The sequence below is a fragment of the Macrobrachium rosenbergii genome, chromosome 4, assembly GCF_040412425.1.
Source record: "Macrobrachium rosenbergii isolate ZJJX-2024 chromosome 4, ASM4041242v1, whole genome shotgun sequence".
NCBI lineage: Eukaryota > Metazoa > Arthropoda > Malacostraca > Decapoda > Palaemonidae > Macrobrachium > Macrobrachium rosenbergii.
The window spans coordinates 12,222,418-12,233,874 of NC_089744.1; positions in this window are offsets into that span (position 1 = coordinate 12,222,418).

The following is an 11,457-nucleotide window of genomic DNA, read 5'->3' on the forward strand; positions in this document are numbered from 1 at the left end:
ATGAATAGTGGCCTGTAACTGATTGCCTGACATGACAATGGGACTTTCGTCAGCGAGACGTCAGTTTCAATCAGGCCGTTCTAAGCAAGTTCCTGATTTTTCTCATGGACCTCTCTCTCTCTCTCTGTATATATATATATATATATATATATATATATATATATATATATATATATATATATATATATATATATATAATATATATATATATATATATATATATATATATATATAGCTACCAAATATATATATATATAATATATAATATATATATATAGCTGAATAGTTGATAATAAGTTCTTTCTCCCTCTCCCTCTAAAACCTACCTCGAAGGACATATAGAACTCAGGACTTTTACCCCTCTACTCTCGGCTCAGACAAGAACTCAGGTATCTCAGTGGATATCTCGGCTCAAGTGAGGTATACAAATCCTTCTTCGAACTCAAGTGTTTGTATTTAGAGACAATATCCACCACCTCTGCCATGTTAACCGTGTTGTTGCGTTTGTCATTTGCCCACCATTTATGACTTTTATCACATCACCGTGATTCATATACAATCAGTATGCTACAACGTCCTTTAATACCCAATTAAAGCGCTACATCGGAAATAATATATTTTCATATATGTTACCGATGGAGAATTTTTAGTTAATAATAAGTTTGTCGTCCCGCCAGGCTCGAACCAGTGAAGGACAAGAACTCAGGACTACAGTGGATGCATTAACCCACGGCCAGCAAGTGAGGTATAAGTGGATATCACCCCCATATACAAATCCCCATCGAACTCAGGCGTTTGTATTTAGAGACGATATCCACCCCTGCCATGTTAACATGCGTTTATTCTCCAACCATATTATGACTTTTTATCACATCACCGTGATTCATATACAATCAGTAAGCTACAAACGACCTTTAATATCCAATTTGCTCTACCTCGGAAATAAAATATTTTCATATATGTTACCGAAGGGCGTGTGGGTTAATGCGTCCACTGTAATCCTGAGTTCTTGTTTCTTGTCCTTCGCTGGTTCGAGCCCACAGGACGACGAACGTATTATCAACTAAAAAATTCTCCTTCAGTAACAGATATGGAAATATATTATTTCTGAGGTAGAGCCAATTGGATATTAAAGGACGTTTGTAGCTTACTGACTGTATATGAATCACGGTGATGTGATAAAAGTCATAATATGGCTACATACAAACGCACTACACAGTTAACATGGCTAGGTGGATATCGCCTCTAAATACAAACACCTGAGTTAGACGGGGATTTGTATATGGGAGCCGATATCCACTTATACCTCACTTGCTGGCCGTGTGGGTTAATGCGTCCACTGTAGTCCTGAGTTCTTGTCCTTCGCTGGTTCGGAGCCCACGGGACGACGAACTTATTATCAACTAAATAATTCTCTTCGGTAACATATATGAAAATATATTATTTCCGAGGTAGAGCGAATTGATATTAAAGGACGTTTGTAGCTTACTGACTGTATATGAATCACGGTGATGTGATAAAAGTCATAATATGGCTCGCATCGACAAACGCACTACACGGTTAACATGGCAGAGGTGGGTGGATATCGTCTCTAAATACAAACACTTGAGTTCGACGGGGGATTTGTATATGGGAGCCGATATCCACTTATACCTCACTTGCTGGCCGTGTGGGTTAATGTGTCCACTGTAGTCCTGAGTTCTTTCCCTTCGCTGGTTTGAGCCCACGGGACGACGAACTTATTATCAACTAAAAAATTCCCCTTCGGTAACATATATGAAAATATATTATTTCTGAGGTAGAGCGAATTGGACATTAAAGGACGTTTGTAGCTTACTGATTGTATATGAATCACGGTGATGTGATAAAAAGTCATAATATGGCTGCGTTCGACAAACGCACTACACGGTTAACATGGCAGAGGTGGGTGGATATCGTCTCTAAATACAAACACCTGAGTTCGACGGGGGATTTGTATATGGGAGCCGATATCCACTTATACCTCACTTGCTGGCTGTGTGGTTTAATGCATCCACTGTAGTCCTGAGTTCTTGTCCTTCGCTGGTTCGAGCCCACGGGACGACGAACTTATTATCAACTAAAAAATTCCCCTTCGGTAACATATATGAAAATATATTATTTCCGAGGTAGAGTGAATTGGATATTAAAGGACGTTTGTAGCTTACTGATTGTATATGAATCACGGTGATGTGATAAAAAGTCATATACGTATATATGTATATACATATACATTATATATGTATATACATATACATTATATATATATATACATATACATATATATATTATATATATATATATATATATATATATATATATATATATATATATATATATATAGGCATATGTACTGTATATACCTGTATATAATTATTTTACATACATACATATATATGTATATAAATACATACACATTATATATATAAATATGCATATATATTATATATATATATATATTATATATATATATATATATTTATATATTTATATATATTTTTTTACATATATTTTAAATGTATATATAAGTATAAATATAAATATAAATATATATATAAATATTTTTATATATATATATATATATATATATATATATATATATATATATATATATATATATATATATATATATATATATATTGTCTGTCTGTATGTATGTATGTATGTATGTATGTGTGTGCGTGTATAAGAGAAAGCCTAGTGATAAATCTCCGTACGAGTCTCCATTTAGCTCTCTTGCAGGTATTCTTGGCTTGAAATTGCAAATACTTTGTGGCCTAATGTTCCCGTCCTTGTCAGCGATGACTGGCATGAACTTTTTACGTGTTTGTTTTCTAAGTGAAGAGTAGGTTTTAGAATCTCATTTAGGAAAGTTACATAAAGTTACATAAAGAACCGTTCTGTCTGATGAATTTACATGAGACAGGTAAGGTCTGGAACTCTACTAAAACGCCGTGGGAATAAAATAGATAAAAATCAAATAAAACATTTGAGTCTGCGACCGACCTTCTGGTACTAGACGGCAACTCAACAAGATGCATGACGTCATCAGTATCTTGGAAAGAATGTCTTACACTGCACAATGGGTACTTGATGGACTATTCAAAACAGTGTTCAGGATCATGACCACACATAAACTACTAACATTAACTAGGTCAAATTACATTGGGGTAAAAGGACAATTTTTTTATAAAAATATAATTAATCCAGCTCTCAGCTGAGATCCTAAGTAAATTAAGTTTTTCAAAAGAACAAAGTTCACCAGTTCTGCCTGTCTCTTCAACTGCACGAGAGGACGACTGGTTAAAATCTCATTCAGGGAGGATTTCTTTCTAAGAAATTATACCTAGTACTACTGACCACTTTCACTCCCGGTTAGAGTTTGTGTTTTATCGAGAAACGCTAAGGTAATTTGCGCTGTTGGTTTGATTTATGAAGTTTAGTCAGCCAAGCTAAGCACTTTGGCACTTGGGCGATTCAGCATTAAAGGCAGTGAAAAGGTAGAGTTAGAGAGGTTGGATAGTAAGACTGAAGAAAAGAAGAGGGAATGGAGGCAAAGTAAAAGGCTAAAATGTGGACTCTGCAAGAAAACTCAAGTAACGCCTACAGTGCACCACGTAATGGGTTGCACCAACTCCCGGGGGCGGATTTGGGATATTGTTTAACACAAAGGCACATACTAGTTTGGATCTGCTGAATTTGTCAAGTTCTACCCAATTTAGGACCTTCTCCGTTGTCGATCAATTATAAAGTAATCTAAACTGGGGCAAGACTCATCTCTGGGGCAGAAAGATATACATTTATAAACAAAATCTTCAGAGTAAATTCTGGCACTGTATCTGCAGTCATAATAACACTATACTTAAAGTACCGGCAATTTAAGGTAAAGAGAAGTTTTAATTATACATTTGCAATATAAAGCATTGTGACAATTTAAGAATCTCTAGTAACCCAGTTCTCTCTGACACCCATGTGTCTCCTCAATCCCAGATTTGTGTCCAAGAAATTTATCGGAAATCATCCTTATTTTACATCTATTTTACTAGACTTCATTAATTTAGCGTATATGACCTTTATCAATATTTTACAATATTTTCATGGTATTGTTCACATGTGGCAATTTATCTCAAGTACTCATTTACCCATGTTTTCTCGACACATTTAACTGGCATGCGTTTTTGTTTGTAATTACTTGGTCTTTTTTCGACATAAATCTGTTTTCCCTAAGATGGGGTAGATGTAGAGGTGAAAAACACTGCTACATTCAGAGCTTAACTGATGAATCTTAGATAAACCCCTGTACGCAAAATTTCCACAATATTAGCCACTTTATACACCCAGATAGAAAGCTTATCAATAAAGCATTGAGCACTCTGCTCCATTTCTCTCTTAGCCCTCCCCTCATTTCACACACACACACACACACAATGCTCTGTTCCATTCTATCTTAGGCTACACTCTAGCGCTTCTCGGTTATTAAGGACCTTCCTTTCTAATATCACATTCACAGAATCTATGGAGTCCTTTCTAAGTCTTCCTTGACTCCTGCTCCTCCTACATGACACATCCGGTTTGGCGGATCTATTGGCCTTCATTTTTCACCTCTTCAGCGACTCTTTGCAATTCTCCATTTTTCCGTAGGAAAATAAGAGCGAGAGATTTTCTAGAATGTTTAGGAAGTCAAATATTTGAAGGAGTCTTCGTTAAAGCCCACTGCGACTCCGTGACCTCCATCGTGAAATATGTACTATATAGTAGTAAGTCGACTGCAGTTTGCCTTAACCAGGCAAGATTTCTTTTAAGGGGAAAATATTATATATATATATATATATATATATATATATATATATATATATATATATATATATATATATATGTGTGTGTGTGTGTGTGTGTGTGTGTGTGTAAATATACATGTATATAAAAATAATGTATATATATATATATATATATATATATATATATATATATATATATATATATATATATATATATATATATATATATATATCTACGGTATATATGAACTGGTAAACATATTACTGCGTACTCTTGCTGCATTTCCGGAAATATGAAAGCGAAATGAATACACTGGCAGCAGTCGAGAGTTTCAAAGCCTTTCGATTCAAGAGCAATACGACGCAGAAATTGTAAAAGAAATAGCTGAAGTAAGGACTTTTCGAGCGAGTTATTCAGGAAGAAAAATCTTTCTCGTCCAGTTTTCATGAAAAACGAAATAAATGTTTCCTTCTAGAAGAGAATCTAAGTTGCTTCCCATAATTTTTCTACTTTCTACATGGAGTTTATTCCTTTGTCAGTTAAGTAACATGCAATGTCAGTCAAAATGATTATATTCTATAAAGCAGAAAAGAAAGACAAATGTCTCAGTTTCATCAGTCATCTAAAAAAAGCTTGCCACTACATAGAAAAATCTTCCTCAGCATCACAAAACAATTTAAGCTCCTGTAAACGCACACACGTAAACGCACTGATGCATACTCTGTATACACAGACAGTCACCGGAACAACAATTATAATGACCAAAAACATGCTCACAACTGAACAAACGACAGACGGTAAACAACAACAAAATAATTACAAAAAAAGGCCACACTATTAAATTCAGCGGAAGATATTTTTTCCATAAGTGAAGTGCCCCTTGCGCTCGTTGGGAAACTGACTTAATGCCAGTCTCAGTTTTTTATGCGACCCTCATTTTTGAAATGCAAGAGAGAGAGAGAGAGAGAGAGAGAGAGAGAGAGAGAAATGAGATTTTAAAGAAATTCCTAACATGATTTTACAGCACAAAAGATCGGGAACAAGACAATGGAATTCTAACTATCTAACTATATATTTGTGTTTCTGTATCATATATATATATATATATATATATATATATATATATATATATATATATATATATATATATATATATATATATATATATATATATATATATATATATATATATATATATATATATATATATATATATATTAAGCAGTGGAGAACTATGTGCTGGTCTGTCAGTGTACTTCCGTTGCTGATGCAATTGTGTCTACGTTGGAAGTTTGCTCAGTTGGATACAAAGAGCTATTTGATCATGATCCAAGCGCACGGAGACAGTGTGATCTTTCGAACATTGAACCGATGCCCCTGGAAGTGTCCAGGTTCCGGTAAGGTATGTGCGTGTGTGTATGTGCGATATCCCATGGTATATTATTGGAGGAACAGACGCTCATGAGGGAGACTGCTTCGATCTTGGGTGGTTGATGTGTGCTTTTAGCCTGGTGTAGTGTTTACAGAAACTGCCACTATGAAGATACATTATTCATGGCCATAGAACGTAAGTAAAATCGTCCAGTGACATTTATATCTTCTCCAGACTTTAGAGGGAAATTCCCCGGTTGGGAGGCAGTGAAATTGGTCGATGTCTATATGATGAATTTTCCCATTTAATTCTCCACTGGACATTTTTCCTGTTTTGAATACTAATGTTAATTAACACCATTTCAGGTTTTAATATATATGTTTCTTTCAACAGGAATTCTGGTTTCATCCTGAGAGGACAAATATTTGGAAGTGGTGTTTGTTCTTTTACGTACTATATGACATTTATTGTGGTTTAGAATAATTATGACCTTATTACTGTATTTGATGACCAGGGTGTTATTAACTGGTATTGCTTGGTATAGAGTTATTAATATGCTTGTTTGTGAAACAGTATTTCCTCTAATTATGAATTCCATTGATAGGGGGTGTGAATCACTCTATTTCATTACCATAGCTTTTGCGGAGTTACTTTCGTTAAATCTGTCAATAAAGTCTAGTTTTTTACTTGGGTGTTTAAAATGGCCGCCCTCGCACAAATGGCTGCCCACCTGGCATAATACTCTCATTTTGGTCTTTCCTGTATCATTCCACCTCTGCCGCCGAATGTCTCGTCTTGTTCCAGGTTGCTGCGAGAGAGCTGCTACAAAGACTGGAAGTCGCTACCTGAAGTGGCAGCCACATTGGACCCTGAGGTGCTCTAGCCTCGTCGTCACTCATGCGCTCCTGTGTTTGACCTCAGATGTGTTTTGGCCTTAATAGTGAGTGGACATCTATTTTTCCGACTTGCCCATTTCACAGGACTGGCAACCCTTGCCCATGCGTGATGGGCCTCAGTTCAGGATAACCCTATACTGGATAACTCCCTTGGATTCCTACGGTAAGCCTAAGACGAACTTGAGTATTTGGTGGCCTGTTTTTCCTCTTACTGAAATATTTTCGACTTTTTAATGAACCCCTCCAAGTAAATCCAGTGATCCACAACATATAATTCTCTCTCGCCAGTCATCTCAGTAAACCCTCCTTTGTTTCCTAAGTCAATCATTTCCATGCTACTGCCACCCATCATTTGCATGCTTAGTTAATCCAGGTTAGATACAGAGCTAATAAAGTGTATTTTGACTGGCCGTGCCGTCCATGTGCCGCCCGATTGGTTAGAGCAATCTTTGGGCATTTGGGCGTGATATTGTAGCAGGCTAGGATACAGATAGAGTTATTGCCTTAATTCATGCTAGGCCTATAGTTAATTCAACATCTCTCTCTTTCAGAGGGATGCCCTTATCATGAGTGACAGTAGGATAATCTCAGCTCGCCCTTTCATTTGTCGCCTGGACCCATCCAGTCCGGCGGGACAAAGGAATTTCATCTTTCACAGCACCGTTGAATCAATATCTATATCTTATTTGGTTAATCACGTGCGCCCCAAGTTCTTATTAATTTGTAAACCTTTGTTATTTATTTCTGACTGAATGTAATTAATCGTTAACTGAGTATAATTACGCCTCGCAGTAAATTGACTAATCTGCAACCACTCTGCGTCGAGCAGTTGATACTGAGAAGCTTTTACGTTTCTCCCGAATTCAAATCTACAAACCACATAGGTCCCAGACTTCCTAAAGCTCCTCATCATAATGATGGCCACCAGTGTTCATCGTAGTTCATGCCAAGAAGATTTCACGCTTTCTCCGAATTCTGATTTGCAGACTATGCTGGTCCCAGATTTCTTGCATCTCCCAGGGGCGACGTTTCCCATCACAGGGGTGTATGTCAAGCTGAGGGATGGTGGGGGGTTCCAAGAAAAATTTCATCAGTATTCTTTTGCAACTGCGGCGTCTGACTCTATGATGATGAAACACACATACACAAATTCACACACACACACACATATATATACATATATATATATATATATATATATATATATATATATATATATATATATATATATATATATATATATGTGTGTGTGTGTGTGTGTGTGTGTGTGTGTGTGTACATATGTATGTATGTATATATATATATATATATATATATATATATATATATATATATATATATATATATATATATATATATATATATGTGTGTGTGTGTGTGTATGTGTGTGTTAAATGACCCTGTCCCCAGGTCAAATAGGGTCATCTTTTATTACTGTACCTGTTTTCAGAACAGGATAAATCATCTTACTTTCGTAAGATGTCTCTGGTAGCCGTGGCTCCCTGCGTCAGCAAATTCCTCCTCCTTTGTCGACTTCTCTCATTAAACCTACCTTTACACGAAGGCCTACTGGAATTAAACACTGAGGTACAAAACTAGACTTTATTAGTGAATTCCACCCCCTATAAATGGAAATCATCACAAAAGGAAATCCTGATTCACAAATATTAATAATTCTAAACCAGCTAATACTAGTGACTAATACCCTGGTCACCAAATAAGTAATAAGGTCATAATTATTCTAGACCACAATATATGTCATATAGTATGTAAAGAATAAACACCGCTTCCCAAAATATTCGTATTCGTCCTCACAGGACGAAACCAGAATTCCTGTTGAAAGCAACATTTCATATACTAAAACCTGAAATGGTGTTAAATGTCATTCCTATTCAAAACAGAAAAATGCACACTGGAGATCAGAACAGGAAAACACATAAGGGAGTCACAGCGGGATTTCACTGCAGCACTACTGAGTCTTTCCAAAAATAAAAATGTCTGGAAAAGAAATGTGTTCATGAGTTATTTACTCGCTTTCCTATGGACCTGATACAGTGTCGACATGTCGTCACGGTGGTGGTCTTTAAACACTCACAAGACGACACACACACCAGTCACCAAAACCAAAGTTTTGCTGTGAGTCACTGTTCCTCTGATAATATACCATTCAGGAGTGCAACACACATACGCACTCACTTTAATAATTTCTTCTGGAAATGTGACGACATCGGGTCAATGCTCGATCACGCTGTCTCCATGGACTTAAATCATGTATCCAACTGTGCAAACTCCCCACCTCGACACAATTGCGTCTGCAACGGGAGTACACTGACAGGCCAGCACATTGTTCCCACTGCTGTCCAAAAAGTCAAACAAGATATATATATATATATATATATATATATATATATATATATATATATATATATATATATATATATATATGTGTGTGTGTGTGTGTGTGTGTGTGTGTGTGTGTGTGTGTGTGTGTGTGTGTGTGGGTACAACTGAATCACAAAGATATGGAACGTGATGACTGTATAAATAAAAGTAAATGCCATGAAGGAAAAGTTAACAATGGAGTGGTTGCTAGGTTTTTCGACACACGGTCCTTTACTAGCAGACTGCTAGTAAAGGACCATATGTCGAAAGGCCTAGCAACCACTCCAGTTGTTTCACTTTTCCTCCTGGCATTTGCCTTTTTTATATTTATATATATATAACTCAAACAGCCAAAAGTTGTATAGGTTCTAAACAAATTTCCAGTTTTGACATTTTCAATAACAGGAATTTTTTCAGCATGAGTCTGGTTTCGTTAAAACAACGGAAAGATGGTTCCCTATCTGTTGGTGGAACCTCCATCCAATATTCAAAAATTAATCGTTAAATTTGTAGAGAGATTTATGATTATTGCTGATATCTACTCAAGTCATACTATGTGCAATAGCTGGAAATGAAAATCTGTGTTTCAAGATTTAATATGATTGTAAAATCAAAACAATCAAATTTTACTGGACACCCAAAAGCCAGGTCAGAAATAACAGACATAAGTGACAGGGGAGAAGAGACAGTAGGATGACCTCTTACCGGGATGGAAAGGAAAGGTTCACTTCTGAAAGAAGTAAACCTTTCCTTTCTGAAAGACATACTGTAGAGGATTGCAGTTCTGTAAATATGGTTGACAGAAGAGTTTTTACAACACCGTTGTTGTTGATATGGTTACCTATCCCATTTTATTCCTTTAATACTTCCATTTCCTATTTTGTTTTGCCATTTATATAATACCTATCCCATTTTATTCCTTTAATACTTCCATTTCCTATTTTGTTTTGTCATTTATATAATATCTATCCCATTTTATTCCTTTAATACTTCCATTTCCTATTTTGTTTTGCCATTTATATAATACCTATCCCATTTTATTCCTTTAATATTTCCATTTCCTATTTTGTTTTGCCATTTATATAATACCTATCCCATTTTATTCCTTTAAGAAGAAGCCTAAAGAAATTATATAAATGGCAAAACAAAATAGGAAATGGAAGTATTAAAGGAATAAAAAGAAAGAAGCCTAAAGAAATTATATAAATGGCAAAACAAAATAGGAAATGGAAGTATTACAGGAATAAAATGGGATCGGTAACCATATCAACAACAGAGGTGTTACAAAAACTCTTCTGTCAACCATATTTACAGAACTTTAATCCTCTACAGTATGTCTTTCTCCATACAGCAAATATAATCAAGCTTGCATAACATGCTTATCAAAACCTCTAGTTATAATACTAACATTAAATAACCTCCTTTGTATGTTCCCAAGCTTAACCACTCTATAAAAAAATCTTGATTCTGTCTTTCTAAAGAAACTCACTAGATATTCGTTGTATCTGTCCCTCCATCTCCAAGATCGAGAGCTTGTCGATCTCGAAGAAAGGAATTTTATTTGGATCCTGTCATCAGATTCACAACATGCCTAATTGCATGAGCTGAGATCAAGGGACGCTATTATCGTACACGTATCTTGATATTGCCAGATGGAAGAGAACTAGATGTCTCATTGCGTATGCGTCTTCACATATTAGGCCCTGAGGCCATTAATAAGGTTGAAAAACGCAGCTGAATGGAAAATAAGCTTGAAAAAAGCACACAGAGTGCTGTTTGTTTCAGAGTTTGCTAATAATGTAAAAAATCATTAACATCATTAATATTTATTTGATGATACTGTATAACGCTTCGTGTTATCCTGACATAAATATCGTATTTCCAAAATATTTACTTAAACTATATTCCTATGTAGTATGCATTCCGTAGGAGAGGAGATTAGTGGCTATATCAATAAAAGTGAAAACTATAAAATCTAATAATTTGACTTCCTGACGACATTTTTCTTAT